The sequence below is a fragment of the Petaurus breviceps genome, unplaced genomic scaffold (genome assembly GCF_028583685.1).
Source record: "Petaurus breviceps papuanus isolate PSGF00001 unplaced genomic scaffold, PetGlider_PUasm1.0 187, whole genome shotgun sequence".
Classification (NCBI taxonomy): Eukaryota; Metazoa; Chordata; class Mammalia; order Diprotodontia; family Petauridae; genus Petaurus; species Petaurus breviceps.
The window spans coordinates 15,106,806-15,125,774 of NW_027185799.1; the positions used below are offsets into that span (position 1 = coordinate 15,106,806).

The 18,969-nt window shown below is 39.3% G+C and overlaps 1 protein-coding gene and 1 long non-coding RNA gene across 11 annotated transcripts in view; one reads left to right on the forward strand and one right to left on the reverse strand.

Moving 5' to 3' along the window:
• Positions 1-18,969, forward strand: part of FREM1 (FRAS1 related extracellular matrix 1) — a 271,046-nt gene that overhangs the window by 98,337 nt on the left and 153,740 nt on the right. For 3 of the 9 annotated variants that reach the window (XM_069090683.1, XM_069090682.1, XM_069090685.1), the window contains exon 1: positions 1,891-2,268. The exons of 1 other annotated variant lie outside the window; for it this stretch is intronic. The gene's annotated coding sequence lies outside the window, so the exon portion shown is untranslated. Of the gene's footprint in view, positions 1-1,784; positions 2,269-18,969 lie in introns of those variants that run through there. 5 more of the 9 variants (XM_069090686.1, XM_069090687.1, XM_069090690.1 and 2 more) reach the window with 4 other exon arrangements.
• LOC138163202 (uncharacterized) overlaps positions 1-18,969 on the reverse strand; it is a 75,442-nt gene that overhangs the window by 49,620 nt on the left and 6,853 nt on the right. The window contains exon 1 of one of the 2 annotated variants that reach the window (XR_011168841.1): positions 1,641-1,743. The exons of the other annotated variant lie outside the window; for it this stretch is intronic. This is a non-coding gene — a long non-coding RNA (uncharacterized lncRNA). Of the gene's footprint in view, positions 1-1,640; positions 1,744-18,969 lie in introns of those variants that run through there. 2 annotated transcript variants of the gene reach the window in all.

The window sequence follows — 18,969 nt, forward strand, 5'->3', positions numbered from 1 at the left end:
AGTGTCTCATCTCCTCTCTTGACTAAAGGTGCTCTGTATCTTCCAACCTCTATGCCTTTGATGATTCTATTCCCTATACCAGGAAATGTTCTCTCTCCTCCTCACCTGTAGACAGACATTATACCAATCATTCAAAACCCATCTGAAACGTCACCTCTTCCAAGAAGCCCTCCCAGATCCCCTTGTCAATACCAACTATCTTTCCCCCTGCTCACCTCATGTTGCAGCTCTTTTTAATATAATTTTGTATGCTGTATGTGCATATGTTTATATGTGTGACAGTGTCTTATCCTATTGCTTACTAAGGTCTCCTGGGACAGGAATTGTATCTTTTTTTTTCCTTGCTTTTTGGAGGGGGGAAGGCAGGGCAATGGGGGTTAAGTGACTTCCCCAAGGTCACACTGCTAGTAAGTGTTAAGTATTCGAGGCTGGATTTGAACTCAGGTCCTCCTGACTCCAGGGCTGGTGCTCTATTCACTGTGCCATCCAGCCACCCCCAAGAATTGTATCTTACCTAAACAATCTCTCCCCTGTTATCTAATATTTGTTGAATAAATGATATGGAAAAATTCTCCTGGTGGAGATGAAATGTCAGGTGAATCCATTTCTAATGCTGAGGACAAGGAGCTCATTACAGGCTAATCATACTCTCAGGCTTTTCCCATGCCTAGTTCTATTTCAGATATCACAATCTAAGAAGTGGCAGGAACCTCAACAGTGATTTAGTCCACTTCTTCCAAAGTCTTGAATCCCACCTAGAACACCCACAGTATATCATCAGCCAGCCTCTGAGTTAAGCCCTCCAGGGGTGGGGTGCTTCACTCCTCCCTACCTCTTATGTTCTGCCCCTATTCCCTACCCCACTCCCCATTCCATTTTTTTAACAGCTCCAATTTTGTCTAAGATTGAGAGCCAAAATTGATATTTAGCTATTAGCTCTCTTTAAGATTTGCAAGATGCTTCATAGATATTAAATAATATTTTTTCTTACAACCACCCTGGGAGGGAGGTGCTATTATTATCACAATTTTACAGATGAAGAAACTGAGGCAGGCATCAGTTAAATGACTTGGCCAGATTCATACAGCTGGTAAGCATCTGTGGCTTGATTCATACTCAGGTCTTTCTGACCCCAGATGCTGTGATAACTTGACTGTAGATAACCTGTGGTATATCTATGGAAACTACACGTCCTCAATTTTCTGGTCCCATTTAAAGAACAGAGACAGATCCTTTTCACAAGTCTTTTCAGAAGGGACAACCATTGTCCCAGCTTCTATCCTAATTTGGGGTTTGGAAATATGGTCACCATAAGAATTTCTAAATGGTGTAAAAATGAGCTACTCTCTAGTGGTTTATTTTAAGAGAAAGGAATCACAGAGCAAACCAAAACAATAACAGCCACAGCAAAAAACAAAATAAAACAAAACAAAAACACAATCTTTTCTCGACTGGGAAAAAAAAACTCAACCTTAAGTGATATTTTAGACTAACTAGTCAAGTTAACTAACTAGTCAAGACTGACACCCACTTTTGCTGACTGTCTTGGCAGAAATCAAAACCCACCCAGTTACCCTTTTCTGTAGGCTGGGAATCACATCTGCATTTGAATTTAAAAAAAATCCCTACACCAAACCAACCTTTTTTAGGAGGGGGCAGGAAGGCAGGTCAGAGGGGAGAGGTGAAGGCTGGGGGATCCTTCCAGCTCAGCCACTGGCTAGGGAGACTTAGTTCACAACTGATAGTGAGAAAGTAAGCAAGGAAGAGCCTAGGAAGAGAAAACGGCCGAGCTTATTAACAAGAGCTCACTTTTGTCCCCTGGGGACCCAACAGGCAGAAGGGGATGGGAACAACTCTGGCAGCCAGCCAGAGAACCAGGGCTCATTGTAAACAGTTGAAGGCATCCTTATAATGCCCCGTTCCTAGGGAACTCTGAGGCTTTGCTCTGGAAGTTTTCAAAGCAGCAGCAGTCTAGGAGACGACCAGAAGAGAGAGGGGGTGCGTGTGGGGGAGTGCCTGGACGCTTTTATTTATTGATTCTTTTTTGGTTCGGTGGGTTAATGGATTTTTAGGACAAAGAAAACTAAAACCAAGCTGACCAGAAAGACTGGAATTTCAGCTCTCCCTCTCTCTTTCTCTCCTTCACTGGATTTACCCCTCACCCCTCAAAACCCTTTTAGACCAGAGATTACTGGGTCAGTGACTCTCATTATCCCTCCTGCTCCAAGATCATCTTGTGTTTTAGCATTGAAAGGAATATCACTGCCTGTAAGTATCTTCTTTCTGTCCCCCATTTTGGATTGAGCAGGAGTGTTATGTTAACGGAATGCCTGAGTATATCCTTGTAGGATGATTAACTCTGGTCAGCAGTGCATGAAATGTGCAGTTTTGCTGGTGAAAGTTTAATTCTAGCCTAAATGGGAAAGGGGGGCAACTTGAGTGTTAACTGGTGGTCTTTTTGACATTCCCACATTGAAAAATTGAGTGTTCAAGGTTCCATGTCTCTGATATATTTTTCTAATGTTCCCCAAATGCTGCTGTTTATTACTTATCTAAGATTTATGACATTCTCTAGTTTCCATTTCATGGCACACATTAATGCAATGTCTGTTTTGGTATTTTATCCTCCAAAATTTACATGTGTGTTCCTGGTTCCTTTTGAACTGAGCAAATGGGTTGTTATAAAAGAAAAATAAAGAAAATTTATTTAATTTTCTAATGAAATGGGAAAAAAAAACTCCAAGACATTTAGATGATCATTTATAGACACTTTTGCTTTGGTGACATATTTATTTTTTTTCCATCATGATTTTGTCTGTTCAGGAGTGAAGCAGAGTTGAGAGAACACAGCTTACAGAATTAAGAAAAAAATCTATTTGTAAGCTAAAACCTCTTTTTATTTTAACTTCACACAGATACTTTGGAGATGAGTAAATTACCCTGGCCATTTTATCACAGAAATTTTCAAGACTTTGTATTTTCAGCCCTAGATCTCTTGCCTCTTATTCTCATGCTGTTGTAAAGGCTTTCCAGTGTGAATTACATAGCTTTAGGGAAGAATTTCCTAAGGGTTGTTGGTATTTATGATTTGAGCCATCTTTCCAAGGAGATTAACCTCTTTTGAATGTCTGGGGCATGCCACATGGATGTGTTGGTCCAGATGCAGAAACTTTGGGATGCAGACACTGCAAGTCTGGGGTAATGTGTGGTGGGTGAAAGATTTCCCTTCAGAATCTGGCTACTTCCACATTTTAAAAAATACTTTATAAAAATGCCATCAATATACCAAACAGTTGGAAGAAGTCTCCCTTCTTCTCCTTTTCTTTCACTGCCACCCCAATCATTATCCTTGGCAATTAAATTCACATTGTTACTTAACTTATATTAAACCTCAGAGTCAAAATAATGAACATGGTGTCAAACTGATGGATGGAAATGAATTGCCTGCAACATAATCTTGCAAGAGCACCTGGCAAATGAGGGAAATTGTATATAGCATTCAAATTACTTTTCCTTCCTCACTTTTGGGAACGAGCAATGTATTTAGAGTAAGAAGATGTGAGTTCAAATACCAGCTCTGTTTCTGACTACCTGTGTGGTCTCATGCAGGTCACTGTGCTACTCTGGGCCTCAGTTTCCCTAGCTGTTAAATGAGTAAGGTTGAACAGGCTAGTAGTTTCCAATTTTTTTTTTTTTGGTCTTAATACCCCTTTACAATCTTAAAAGTTGAGGACTCCCAAAGAGCTGGTGTTTATATAGGTTGTAGCTATTGATACTTGTCATACTAGGAATTGAAATATCTGTATTATTATGAAGATAATTCTGATCTCATGGATTCCTTGAAAGGGTCTCAGGAACCTCCAGGGGTCTCTGAACCACAATTTGAGAACCTCTGGAATAGACAATCTATAAGGCCCTTTCCATCTTTAAGTTTTATCGTTGTATGCCTTTCTCTCTCTTCTCTGTTACTCTTGCCTTTCCATAATGTAGATGAATAAAGGAAGTGAGGTGGATTTGCTTGGAAACCATGCCCTTTTACTTCAAGAGCCTGGATTGGGTTGTCCCACATCGGGGATTTACCCCTTTGTCATCAAGGGCCAAGCTTGTTCTGCTTGAGAGCAGACTTAGACTTCTGGTTCTTAGTCTTTTGGGGAATCTTTGCCCAAACAGTGTTAGGATATCTGTTGTGAAGAAGGGAAGGAAAGAGAAGGGGGCATAGGGAGCTCCTCCTACGTGCCAAACACTGCATTAAGTGTGTTTTACAAATATTGTGTTATTTGGTCCTTACAACAACCCTGTAAGGTAGGTGCTATTATTATCCCCATTTTACAGTGGAAAAGACTGAAGCAAAGGTTAAATAACTTACCCAGGGTCACACAGCTAGAAGGTATTTAAAGTTGGATTTGAACTTTGGTCTTCTTGACTCTGGGCCTAGCACTCTATCCACCGCACTAAATTCTTTGGATCTTTCTATCACTGTTCAGACATCTTTTGGAATTGGTCTTGGGTGGTCAGTCTCTTAGGATCAGGAGGTGGTTGGATCTTCCTACTGTATTCAACTTTTCATTAGACCACCCATGGAAATAGGAACTAGATCACCCTCCCCTTTCTCTCTCTCTCCACCCCTCATTATGGCTTGGTTGCTCTGGGTAATAGTATTTACAGGTTTGAGACTAGGGGGCTTTCCTAATACACACATTTTCTCTCTCTCTGTCTCTGTCTCTCTCTCTCTCCATATGTATGTATTGGGTGGGGATGATGGCTGAGGGTTTAGGGAAAATCCTTCAGATTTAGCCCATTGCTCCTCCTGAGATTGTCCCTGCACATTATCTTGCTGCTCATTCTCCACAAAGGATGATTAATAAAAACTGAGCAGGGGGTTAGACAGATGTTCACTTTCTAAGGTTCATCATCTTTTGAAATTAGATTTGATTTTGTCTTTGTAGGATTCATATGATCGATTCTGAGCTGAGCTGCAAAGGACCTTAATGATCATACAAGCCATTTCCCACTCTTCGTTTTACAGTTGAGGAAACCAAGGCCCAGAGAGACTAAGTCACTTATCCAGAGTCATACAAGTTTGCTTGTGGTAGAAGTGGGCCACTTCAATTTCCACTGCAAAGCCCTGTCTCTTTAAGAGGAGAATTGCTATGTTAGGGAAGGTAAAATCTGATAGAGAATTGAGTGTGAGGGTGATTTTTTTATATTAAAGTTTAAATAGAACTCCTTGTTTCACTTCTAATACTGAGAAATTCCATGGTATAGTCAAGGCAGAGATTGTTGGAGATTCAAAGCCTGAAATAATTTTTGAGAGCACCTAGTCCAGCCTCCTTTATTTCATAGGTAAGGAAACTTTTGACTCCAAATCTAGGACTCTTTCCTGCTATCGCTGTTGTCAACACCATTGATTTCAGTGAAGGGCTGTTTCTCTGGGCCATGTTATACAGGAGGACACCTCTTTGTCCTATCTGATTACAGGTACTGCTATGACTTGGGAGAGGTGGGTGGTCTGGGTAGTGTCCAACAGCAAGGATGCTTTCACAGCTTGCAACAAGAGCTCCTTTGGATGAATGATTCAATGCTCTTTGTGTAGTTAGGCAAGAGTCCTGAACAGAGAGAGGAACTTGGAAGGTTCTAGGAATCCCTTCTTAATGAAATCTCTGTCTTTAGAGACTTTTACTATGGTGTCTGTGGAAGTATTTCAGAGGGCTTTGAGGGTTGTCTGTTCAGATAAGGACAGCTTGGTGGTGCAGTGGAGAACTAGGCTTGAAATCAGAAAGACCCATCTTTCTGAATTGAAATCTGGCCCAGACACTTAGAAGCTTGGTGACCCTGGGCAAGTAACTTAACTGCCTCAGTTTTCTCATTTGTAAAATCAGCTGGAAAGGAAATGGCAAACCACTCCAGCATTTTTACCCAGAAAACCCCAAAATGGGGTCACAAAGTTGGACATGACTGAAACAACCCAACAAATCCAGATAAGAAAGTATAGCCCTGATCTGTCAGATTTTCCAAAAATGCGGTCTCCAGCCATCTTAAAGTAATAGGATGATGGAATTTTGGAACTGGACCTCAAAAATCATCTACTCCAGTCCCTTCATTTTATCAGTAAATTTTTATTAAATGCTTACTATATGTCAGGCACTTAATGTGATGGGCTCTGCAGGTGAAAAAATAAAATTGAGATAATCCCTGGCCTCAAGAAGCTTACATACTAAATGGGGAAATGGAATTTCAAATAGGTTGATTTGCTAAAATTCAGTCACTTAGGTAATTAATAACAATAATAATAGCATTAATTTGTCTTTCTAGGGTCCTTTACTATGTGCTAAACACTTTCCTCATGACAATCTTGTGTGATCATACAAGGATTATTGTCCCCATATGGGCTTAGTGATACCAATTGACTTGTGTATGGTTGTAGGAAATGGAAAAGCTGACATGTGGACTCAGATCTCACAGTCCCCAGCCCAGGGATCTTTTTAACTCTCCTGGGTAGACTGAGAGCAAATTATTCTACTCTGCCTAGAGAAGAAAAGTCTATATGCACCTTAGAAAAGTCTGGGGTTTAATTGTTTTTTTTCCTTCCTCTTTTGGAAGAGATGATATCACTCAATTTTATTTTCACTTTTGTCTGTCTCTTTCTTTCATAGGCTTGATGTAAGGAATATCATGAGTAATCGATAATACTTTTAATGAGTGACTAAATTAACATTAAATTAAATTAAAATGACTGTCAGATGTTTGGAGAATTTGGGGACTGTGTGTTCCTTGGAAAGAGTATTGGATTTGGAGTTAGAGGACCTGGATTCAAATCTTGCCTCTTGACTTCCTAGCTGTGTGGCCTGGGACAAGTCACTTACATATCTCTTTGGGCATCAGTTTCCTCATCTGCAAAATGAGGATTTGAAGTAAGATGGTCACTAATGTCCCTTCTACCTCTAAACCTGTAGTCTCACAAGTCCACACCAGAGGAATTGTCCTAAATTCCAAAGACTGTAGGAGCATCTGTCAGATCTGCCATCTAGGACTGGTGTTTGACCAGCTAGACTCATACTTTGTCACAAGCCAGTTGCTGGGAGGGACCAATGACCTTCAAACTAGAGAAGGATTGGAGGAGAGGGTGTGGTAATGGTGAGGCAGGGTTGCTCATAACTGATAGATTGTGTGTATTTTAGATATGACTTGGAGAAAACGAACTCCAACACTTGGCATGTAGTGTACAGTTTTCGAGTCTGAATGCATTGTTTTCCATCTAGCCTAGTTCTATTTTGTTCCCAAAGTCTTCAAATTTAATATTTTACATTTGGGGGGGAATTTGAATTTTGCTTTATACCTTTATAACATGACACAGAGGGCAGAGGGCTGACTTTGGAGACAACTTGGATTAAAATGCTGCCTCTCACACATACAAGCCATCATACAGCCATGGACCAATCACAATATCCTCAGGCAAGTCTTTTTTTTTTTTTTTGTGAGGCATTTGATGTTAAGGGACTTGCCCAGGTTCACACCACACAGCTAGCACATTTCAAGTATATGAGGCCCAATTTGAACTCAGGTTGTTCTGACTCCAGCACTAGCACTTGATCTACTATACCACCTATCTGCCCTTAAGTCTTTAAGACTTAAATTACTTGGCTTTGTCGGAAGTTTTTCTCCCTAAATGCTTTTTTGGGATGAAATCACAGATCCACAACCTGAAAACCAAACAAAACAAAATTATATCTTTTCACATGTTTGGATTTAGCTTGAGATTCTGATACTACCTTGTCTGGACTGAAGTAGGAATTCTTTGTTCCACTTGGATTCAGACACCCTGGCTATCAATCTCAGCTCTGCCAGTTACTATCATCATGAAGGTGAAAAAGTCATTTAACTCTTCTGGGCCTCAGTTTCCCCATCTATAAAATGGGAATGTTAAACTATATGATATGTAAGATTATCTTCGAGCTTGAAATTCATGATTCTGTGGTTCTTGGTCATTGTGCGTCATCAGAAGCTTGTTTTATTAGGGGGCCTCAGAGGTCCCTGAAAGGTCCTATTTAGAGTCAGAAGACCTGGATAAAATTTTTTTTTAATCTGCATAATAGAAGGGTTAGAATAGATGATGTTTAAGTTTCCTTTCAGCTTTAAATATAAAACTACCGAATATTAAGGCAGTCTACTTGCATGCTTCTCTGGCAAAGCATCTGTTGTCATTTTTTTTGCTGTTGAGTCATTTTTCAATTGCATCTGACTTTTCATGACCCCATTTGGAGTTTTCTTGGCAAAGATCCTGGAGTGGTTTACCATTTTCCTTCTCCAGATCATTTCACAGAAGAGGAAATTGAGGCAAACAGGGTTAAGTGACTTGCCCAGGGTCACTCAGCTAGTAAGTGTCTGAGGCTAGATTTGAACTCGGGAAGATGAGTTTTCCTGATTCAAGAGCTGGCACTCTATCCACTGTGTCTCCTAACTGCCCTGGCAGAGTATCTCCTTATGCTGAAATGCAGCCAGTGTCCCACAGAATAATGGAATATTGTGGCTGGAAGAGACCTTAGAGTCCTCCTAATCCAGAGTTGTGAAACATGCTGCCACCAACACTGGCGAGTGCGGCCTGGACCAGATTAAAAGGTAACTGGGAAATATTCATCGGAATAAAAATACAAGAAAACATAAATAATGTTATAGTTTACAACTGAGTCATCATTGGCCTGAAGAGATCTGTGTTACGGTGGAGTAGACCTCCTCTCTATTCGAGTTTGGAGCCTCTGTTCTAGTGCACTGTCCTTTTATAGACAGGGCCAGGGAGATGACAGGAGCTTTTCCCACTAATGAACAGCATAGGCAGTAGTAAAGAGCCCAGGCATCCTCTGGTGCCTGTCGCACTTCCCTTTCTACTCTGTCTTGCTACCTCTCAGATTTCCAGGTGGGGAGAAAAGAGGGAGAAGAAAGCAATGTGACTTTTTCACAGTTTGGCTGTGACCTGGGAAGAGGAGAGAGAGCCTCAGATTCAGACGTTCACCCGTCAACAGACTTTGTTCTCACTTGGATTCTCTTCCCGGTTTAAGTGGAACTAAAGCTTGGCTCACAGTGTCTGAAGGGATTAGTATGGAGAAAGGAGGAATAATGTGAAAATTGCTCTGTGCTTGACTTTTCAGAAGCTGACACTTTTAAAAATGGCCCTTTCAGACAGATGTGTAGAAGGCAGAACATTTCATTTTCCCCCCTGATAATTCTGCTTGAAATTTGTAGCAAATGCCCCAACAATTACTATCTCACACTTCCATAGTGTTTTAACGACTACGGTTCACATAACACTTCTTTCATAATAATTCTGTAAGGCTAAAGTAGCATAAGTGTTATTACTCCCATTTTACAGATAAGGAAATTGAGGTTCAGGGAAACAGGTGACTCATTTGTTGTACCACAGCTAATCAGCATCAGTTAGGATTTGAAGTTATCTCTTAAGTCAGAGCCTTGAATGCATTATTTTCTTTCCATTATAGCAAGCAGCTTTTGAAAAACAATACAGGGGGAAAAAAGAAGAGGTATTACTATTTGCTTTGCTTTTGCACCCTAAGGATTGTGGGATTTTCTTATCTGACTTGCAGATAAAACTTTCACTATATGCTGTCTCCCCCATTAGAATGTGAACTCCTAGGGGTGGCTAGGTGGCACAGTGAATAGAGCACCAACCCTGGAGTCAGGAGGACCTGAGTTCAAATCCAGCCTCAGACACTTGACACACTTACTAGCCATGTGACCTTGGGCAAGTCACTTAATGCCAACTGCCCTTCCTCCCCCCCCTCAAAAAAAAAGAATGTGAGCTCCTAGAAAGCAGGGGCAGTCTTGTTTTTCTAATTGCATTTCCAGTGCTTTGCACATAAGTAAGTACTTGATAAATGTAATATTCATTCATTTACCAATAGCATAAATATTACATGGTACAATGCAAGAAACCTTGGAGTGAAGAGTGACAGTGACCTGTGTTCAGATCCATCATTGATACCTACTAGCTATGAGATACTGGGTACTTAATGCCTTTGAGTCTCAATTTCCTTATTTGTCAAATGGGAATAGTGATCAGTGTTTATAAAGCCTTTGTTATGTATCAGGTATTGTGTTAAGCCCTAGAGATATAGAAAAAGGGAAAAGACAGTCCCTGCCCTCAAGGAGCTTATAATCTAATTGTATGAGACAACAAACAAACAAACAAATACCAGGCAAGCTATATACAGCATCTTAATAATATTACCTATAGACCTACTTCACAAGGTCATGAGGCTCCAAAGAGAAAATGTATATAAAGTGTTATGTAAATGCAAACTATTATTAATTAATTATATTCTGAGTGTTCTGTTATCATTGCAGTAAATGCTTCAGCTATCATCAAGGGAGAGGCAGAGAGTACTTTTATCTGATAGCTGAAAACTTTCAGAGAGGATTATAGTCCAGTTCAGTCTGACTCTTCCAGATCACATTTAGGGTTTTCTTTACAAAGATACTGGAGTGGTTTGCCATTTCCTTCTCCAGTTCATTTTACAGATGAGGAAACTGAAGCAAACAGGGTTAAGAGATTTGTGCAGCTATGAAGTGTCCGAGGCCAGATTTGAACTCAGGAAGATGGATCTTCCTGATTCCAGGCCTAGTGCTCTGTACCACTTAGCTGCCCCTCACGTGAAATCAGTAGGTTATATAAAGTCCTTAAGAAGACCATATAGTGTCTTATTTATCTTTGTCTTTCCTCTGCTACACTAGTTCAAGGCTTTGCATATAGTAGATGTTTAACAATTATTTTTTGATTGAATTAACTGATCACAATGTTTAGAGTTCAAGTTATGAAGTCTATTTGATTAGCCTCCTAATCTCAAAGCAGCAATTTTGTGGACAGCATCTCAGGCAAGTGGTGAATCATTTGGTCTTTGCTTGGATATTGACCATCCTGTGAAGCTCATGGCCTGTTCCCTGGTTTGCGCTCTAGTTGTTATTTCTTTCTTATATTAACTTGATATCTTTGTAAATTCTACTCATTGTTCTGAGTTCTGCCCTTTGGAGCAATACAGAGTTAATCTATTTTCTTTTCTTCATGATAGCCCATTAAATATCTGAAAATACTCATGTCATGCTGGAGGAAGGTGGCAAGGGGTCTTCTCTTCTCCTTGCTTAATATTTTCGTTTCATCAGTTGCTCCTAATAGAACGTGGTTTCCAGATCCCTCTCTATTTTTGTAGCTCTCCTCTGGAAGCAATCCAGTTTCATAAAGGTCCTCATAAAATAGTGGCCAGACCAAATGCTCAGTATTTCAGATAAGAATGGACCAACATAAAGGGGGATTAACATTTCTTTTGATCTAGATTTCATAATTCTGTTAATTCAGCCTAAAATTGCATTAGCCCTTTTAGCACCAAACTAACTATGCTGTTCAGCCATAATAGGTTGTTATTAAGGAAATTCCCAGACCTTTTTCCATTTAAACTGCTGCCAAGTTAGGTCTCCTTCATCCCATACTTGTTTTATTAAAAAATATATATTCTAAATACAAGACTTTACATTTATTCCTAAAAAGATAATTTTGAATCTTGGTCATGTGTTAGCAATTCCTTTCAGCTTTATGTCATCTATGAATTCGTAAGCATATCTCATATGTATTTATTCAAGTCATTGAAAAATATTGCAAAGGATAAGACTAGAGAGCCCTGTGGCATACCATTGGATACCTCACCTGGAAGGAGAAGGAACTGTCCTTAAGACTCCTTCTGAGGAGAAAAATGGTCTCTGTCCTCTGGAACCACCCTGGTCTCCTGTAGCTGGGTTTTCTCTTTATTTTACCCAGATTTTCCTCACTTTCTAGTTGTGTCCAGACAAACATTCATTGCCCCTCTGGGCTCCTGCTTTCTAGCTCCCTCTTTTGTATTATCTTCTATTAGAGTATAAGCTCCTTGAGGGCAGAGATTGCCTTGCCAATTATATTTATATTGTCAGTGTTGAGTCCAAACCCTTCTACTCTAACATTAACAAGTGTTTTATAAGTTATATATCCTTCTAGCCTCTCTCTCTCTCTCTCTCTCTCTCTCTCTCTCTCTCTCTCTCTCTCTCTCTCTCTTTCTCTCTCTCTCTCTCTCCCTCTCTTTCTCTTTCTCATATCTACAAAACAATGCCTTATTCTGTAGCAAGTAAAATCAGAAGAGGGCTTATAGACTATCAATCAGTCAATGAGTGTTAAGGTCCCACTATGTGCCAGGCTAAGGACTGGGGGTACAAAACAACAGCAAAACAATCCCTGCCCTCAAGGAGTTCATAGGTGAAGTGGGGAGGAGACAACAAGCAAACAGATGTGCACAAGCAGGCTTTATATGGGGTAAAAGGGAAATCATTAAGAGAAGGAAAGCACTAGAATGAAGAAGGGTTGGGAAAGGCTTCCTGTAGAAGCTGGGATTTTAGCTGGTACTTAAAGGAAGTCAGGAAAGTCAGTAGGTGTGGTTGAGGAGAAAGGCATTCCAGGCATGGAAGACAGCCAGAGAAAATACACAGAGGAGAGTGATGGAGTATCTTGGTTGTGGAACATTACAGGAGGCCAGCGTCACTGGATCAAAGAATACATGGTGGGGAATAAGATATAAGAAGATTAGAAAGGAAGGAGGGGACTAGGTTATGGAGGGCTTTGAATGCCAAATAGAACATTTCATATTTGATCTCAGAGGTCATAGGGAACCACTGGAATTTAGCGAGTAGGGGGTTGGGCACAGAAGGTGGTGACATGGTTGGATATCCTTTTAGTGGCTTAATAGAGGATGGATTGAAATGGGGAGAGACTTGAGGCAGGCAGACCCACCAGTAGGCTGCAGCAATAGTCCATGTGTGAGGTGATAAGGGCCTGTACCATAGGGTTGGCACAGGAGAAAAGGAAGCATGTTTGAGAGATATTGCAAAAGTGAAATTGATAGGCCTTGGCAATAAATTGGCAATAAATATGTGGGGGTGAGAAATAGAGAGGAGTCAAGGATGGCTCCTACTATAAAAATAGGATGAAATCATGAGACAAGAGGTCAGGATAAGGATGGAAAGCAAATAAAATAGATGTGAAGGAATGGGAGGAATGGAATTTGGAATATTGTGAAGAAAATCAGAGCTTGGGATCTTAGAGACAGAGCACTTTCAAGTGATTGATTGACAATATCTCAAATGCATCTTCCATGTCTGTAGCAGAAGTAAGAGTGTAGATGGAGGTTATTAAAGTTGAAAAGGTTGGGGAATCTGAAACTATGTAGACAGAAAGCTCATCAATATTGGTGTTGAAGTTATGAGAGATGATGGCAAGAGAAGGCTTAAAGAAAACTGTAAGCAATGTACTGTCATTGGGAGTCATGGAAATGGTTTCTGGGTCCACAGACAATGGCAGTGATATTGTGGAGAGGGTGGTACAAATAGATAGTAGGAACTTACGAAAATGAGATCAAATGAGAATGTGTGTGTGTGTATCTGTGTATGTATATATCACTTTGCAAACCTTAAAGAGTGAAATAATTCCCAGTTATTATGCTAGCTTTTAAAAATGGGCTTTATTGAATGATAGTGGGAGAATAATGCTCTCTAAAGTGTCAACAGAGGTAAGAAAGCAGGCTAGTGCCTCTCCCTTTCTTGACTAGTGAATTGAGGAATGGCCTCCCTTGGAGAGAAACTGTTGACACCCACATTAGATGTGGTGTTTCTATAGATAATCCAGGTTTTAGTTGAGATATGAATATGGAAAAAGTCTTGGTAGAAAAGGAGAATTTGCTCACAATTGAACATGAGCTCCCCAGAGCATGATGGTAGATTGTAGAAAGGTAAATCATGGGGCGGGGGGGGGGGAGGGGAGGGGAAGGGAGGTTGGATAAGGATGAGAATATGGGGAAAAGTTGCTGGGAGAGAGATTTGTATTTAGCGCTGTGGTTGTAAATAACAAGAAGTAAAGATATTAAGAGATTGTGGCAAAGGTTGGAGGTATGTTTGTCTGGTAGAAAGAGGCAAATAATGCACAAGAAGAAATCTAAGCAGAGGAGATTGAAGCCCCGTGTTTAAATCAGAATGTCAGCAGGGTATGATAAGGGTATAATAATGCACTTGGGTGCATTGTCAGGAGAGTCCAATGTCCCTGTGGTGAATGCTGCTAACTTTGCCTACCTGCTTAGTAGGATTTTGATTGGGGTGAGCTCCCTTCAGCATTTTAAAGGGGACAAAATAGTTTGACTGCTGGTGTTTTCAAAGTCAGTGTTAGGACATATCAAAGAGCATGAAGTTCAATGCACCAAAAGAATCTAGGTTCTAGGGGAAGGGAACACATTTTTATTAAGCACATACTGTGTGCCAGGCATTGTGGTTATGACTTTACAAATATTATCTCATTTAATCCTCACAACTGTGTGATGTAATAATGATAATGGCTAACATTTATATAGTGCTTACTAGGTGTCAGGTAGTGTGTTAAGTGATCTACAAATATTATCTCATTTGATCCTCACAGCAGCTCTGGGAGGTAGGTGTTATTATTATCTCCATTTTATAGTTGGGGAAACTGAGGCAGGCAAAGGTTAAATGACTTTCCTGGGTCATACAAGTAAGTCTATGAGTCTGTATTTGAACTCATGTCTTTCAGACTCTATGTTCAGTGCTTTATCAGCTGTGTTGTGTAGTTAGTAGGAATTATTATACTTTTTTATGTTAATTTACCAGAAAATCTATTACCAACTTAAGTACATTTCATAATTAACAACAAATAATTGAATATGTTAAATGCAATTGAATGTTGTCGCAAACCTTCAAGCTTACAAAAATGTATTTCAAATTACAGGAATAAATTCTACCAGACGTTTAAAAATTCTACCAAATATTTAAAGAATAATTCTAGTACTGTTTGAAAAAATAGGTAAAGAAATAGTCCTACTAAATTCCTTCTATGACACAAATATGGTTTTGATGTCTAACAGGGAGAGTAAAATCAGATAAAGAAAACTATAGACCACTCTCTTTAGTTAATTTTGATTCAAAAATTTTCAATAAAATGTTACCAATAAGACTACAGAAATATGTTACAAAGATCATACATTATGACCAGGTGATAATCATATGATAAGATCATAACATTATAGCAACAGGTACAGAAAAAGCTTTTGAAAAAATATGATACCCATTCCTATTAAAAACACTAGAAAACATAGGAGTAAGTGGGACTTTTCTTAAAATGACAAGTAGTAAGTATCTAGCTGAAACCAAAAGCAAGCATTATCTGTAATGGGGATAAATTAGAAACCTTTTCAGTAAGATCAGGGGTGAAGTAAGGATGTCCATTATCACCACTCTAATTCAATATTGTACTAGAAATGCTAGCTATAAGAAAAAGAAATTAAAAGAATAAGAAAAGGCAATGAGAAAATAAAACTCTCTTTACTAATGATATGTCATACCTAGAGACTCCTAGAGAATCAACTGAAAAACTATTAGAAACAATTTAACAACTTCAACAAAGTTGCAGGATCTAAAATAAACCCACATAAATCATCAGCATTTCTATATGCTACCAACAAAGCCCATCAGGAAGAGATAGAAAGAGAAACTCCATTTAAAATAATTGTAGACAGCATAAAATACTTGGGAATCTACCTGTCAGAACACATCAAGGTATTATATGAAACACAATTTCAAATTATAGAAATAGTTGCCCTTCCTTTTATCTACTTCCCTTTTCATTTTCTCAAGTTTGTCTTCTTTTTCTCTTAATGTTTACAATATTCCCGTTAAAACAAAACTCTAATATTCTGTTAACTACATTTTATAATCAAGTATATTGACCTTTAGAGGCAGGTAGGTACAGTGGATAGAATGTAATTCCTGGAGTAAGAAAGATCTGACCTCAGACAATTAGTAGTTGAATGACTCTGGGAAAGTCACTTAACCCTGTTTGCCTCTGTTTCCTCATCTGTAAAAATGAGTTGGAGAAGGAAATGGCAAATCGCTCCATTATCTTTGCTAAGAAAGCCTCAGATGGGGTCACAAAGAGTTGCACATGACTTAAATGACTGAAGAACAACAACATATTGACCTCTATAAAGTCCTCTTCTGATATGGCATTGTGGACCAGGAGGGTACTCCAAACAATAGTAGCCGAGTGGAGGCTCATTAGGTCTGTCCTTCTCAAAGCTCTGAGTGCACATTGGGTGAAGGATGATTGTGAACAGCCCAGCCAAACTCACCAAGACCCACTGCTAAAAGCCTAACCACCATAGGGTGATTTTTTCCCCCAGCCATATGAACTCATGAAGAACCTTTATCAAGGCACTGATCTGGGTAAGGAGAAACAGTGCTCACACTAAGTTCATTGATCTTTTGAAGCAAAGAATGAAGAGATTGACCACATGTGTTACATCAACATACAACTAACTTTTTACCTCTCACATGGATAGAGGTAATGATTGGACCTGGGATTTCATTGATAGGGAACTCTTGGGTAAAGAAACATTCTCTCCTGATGCAAATCAGCCTTTTCTCTGCAACTTAGTCTTAGAGCACTGAGAGGTTAAGCACTGAGACTTTCGGGGGGTTACACAACCAGTTGTGTCAGAGGTGGGACTCAAACCCAGGTCTTGTTAGCATTTAGGCTGGCTCTCTATTCACAATATGCCATGTTGCTTCTCATAACAGCTACCTTTTACTTTATGGAACTGAATGAAATTCATTTAAACAAGACCTCCACTTTTGACAGTGATGATTTGGCTTACAATCTTGGAACCTGATGACTTTTTTGGCTAGAGAAAAGAAGTTTGAGGGGACAGATTAGCTGCCTTCAAATAGGAGCAACGAATGGAAATTGCAGAGGCTGGTATCAGCTAACTGACTATTAGGGACATCTAAATGGGAGTGGGCTGCCTTGGGAGGCACTGGACCTCTACCTTGCACAAAGGTTGTGTGACCACCTTTTGGGGATGTTGAAGAAGCGATTATTGTTCAGGGCATGGTTGGGTTAGATTACCTCTAAGCTTCCTTCCGACCCTGAGGTTCTGTATTTTGGAGGCTTTGCAGGAAGACTTTAATGGAAGGTTGCCAATTACAGAAAAACATAATGTTTTCCAACCTAAACAAGTTTTTTTTAAATGATAGAAAATAATAGTCAAAAGGTGTATAGCCCTGTGGCTACAAGAAATCATTTAGAATCATATCAATTTCCTTAATCTTGGAGAGCACAACAATCATTAAAAGCAGACTTTCAGAATGAAGGTACAAAGCAGATTCCCTGTGGAATTTGCAAAGCTTTTGGAAAGCAGTAAGCTGGAGGAAAAGAAAATCTCACAATTAACTCAATCCTCTTAACAGCAACATGGAAACTAGGTTGTCAAAAATCTATGGAGAGAAGACCTCTTTGAGTTTATTTATGGATGAATGAATCTGTCTGCTCTGACCCCCTCTCAGGGACCAAATCAGAAGCAGGATTTTATCCCATGTTCCTGGGGGTGGGAGTGGGGAGTATGTTAATGTATCCTGCAAAATTGGAAGGAGAGAACTGAGCAAGGTTCTGTTTTATTTGGGTTGGATTCATCGGATCAGAGAATGTAGCAGAATTTGGTAGGAAGCATACCAGCTTGGGAGTCAGGAAGCATTTCCCTAGTCCCAGCTTTGGCTCTAACTAGCTGTGTGATCTTAGTTAAATCATTTAACCTATTTGGATGTCACTTTCCTCTTCATATCAAATAATCTCTAAGGCCTCTAAATCTTAAGACTTCCAAGGTCCTTTTAAGCCCCCCAAATCTATGATTTTGATTTTCTTTATGTCACAGAAATCAGTTGCCAGTCTGATGGGGAAAATTGCAAACAGGTTGGGGATGTTAGAAACAGTACCAGCACATGTTTCATTGATTTAGTGGAAGTGAATTACATTCTTGGAGGAGAAGTGTTTTCAGATTCATGAAGTAGCTTGTTTGCTTGAGGCTTTTAATCTTAGTGTTTGGAGTAGAAAGCATCAGAACACTCTAAGAAGTCAAAAGCCAAGGCTGTTAATTGCCGGCTTTAAAGGTAACAGCTATGTCCTTGAGCAGCTGCTACCTCCAGTGATGTCTGAATTGGGGAAAGAATGAATTGGTATTGGAAAATCAGAAGAAATTTGCTTATGTTTTGCTTTCAGTTTTCATGTTTTAGGAAAATGATTGTCCACTGTCATAGAATATACAGCTGATTTCCTGAAAATTCTTCTTGATTTTCTACCTCCTGATCCATCATCCCCTTTCCCTAGAGCTCACTGATCTCAACCTGAAGCAGCCCATGGAGACTGTTCACACTGACAATGTTGCTAAAGGTTTTAAGGTCATTCTGTGATTAAAACTTATTAAGTCAGTAGTCATAGGATGGGGTGGAGAAAGAACTACATTAGCATCTGGGAAATTTGACATTTAACTCCCCTTTTATCCCTCATCCTTGATTTGGATAAAGGCATAGAAGGTAAGCTTATAAAATCTGCTGATGGCATAAAGCCATCTGGTAAATATAGCTAATGCCAGGTGATAGGATCCAAAAAGATCTCAACAGGCTAAAAAGATGGGTCAAATCTAATAAGAAAAAAAATGATAGGGACAAATCCTATACTAAATTTTTAAAAATCCATTATATAAAAACAGAATGGAGGAAGAGTGCCTAGACAGTAGTTTATAGGAAAAAAGATATGAAGGTTTTGGTGGACCACAAGCTTAATGTGAGTCAATAATGTGCTATGACAGCTAAAAAAATAACTAACATGATTTTAGGTAGCTTAGTATCTAGAATGAAGAAAATAATGGTTTCACTATATTCTGCCCTTTTTATTCTACTATATTTGGAATATTATACTCAGTTCTCTTATTATAGCTTTTATTACAGTAGTTTAATATGTAAAAAAAAAGATCTGGAGGTTTTGGTGGACCACAAGCTTGATATGATTTTGCAATGTGACATGGCAGCCAAAAGTTTAATATTGACAGTCTT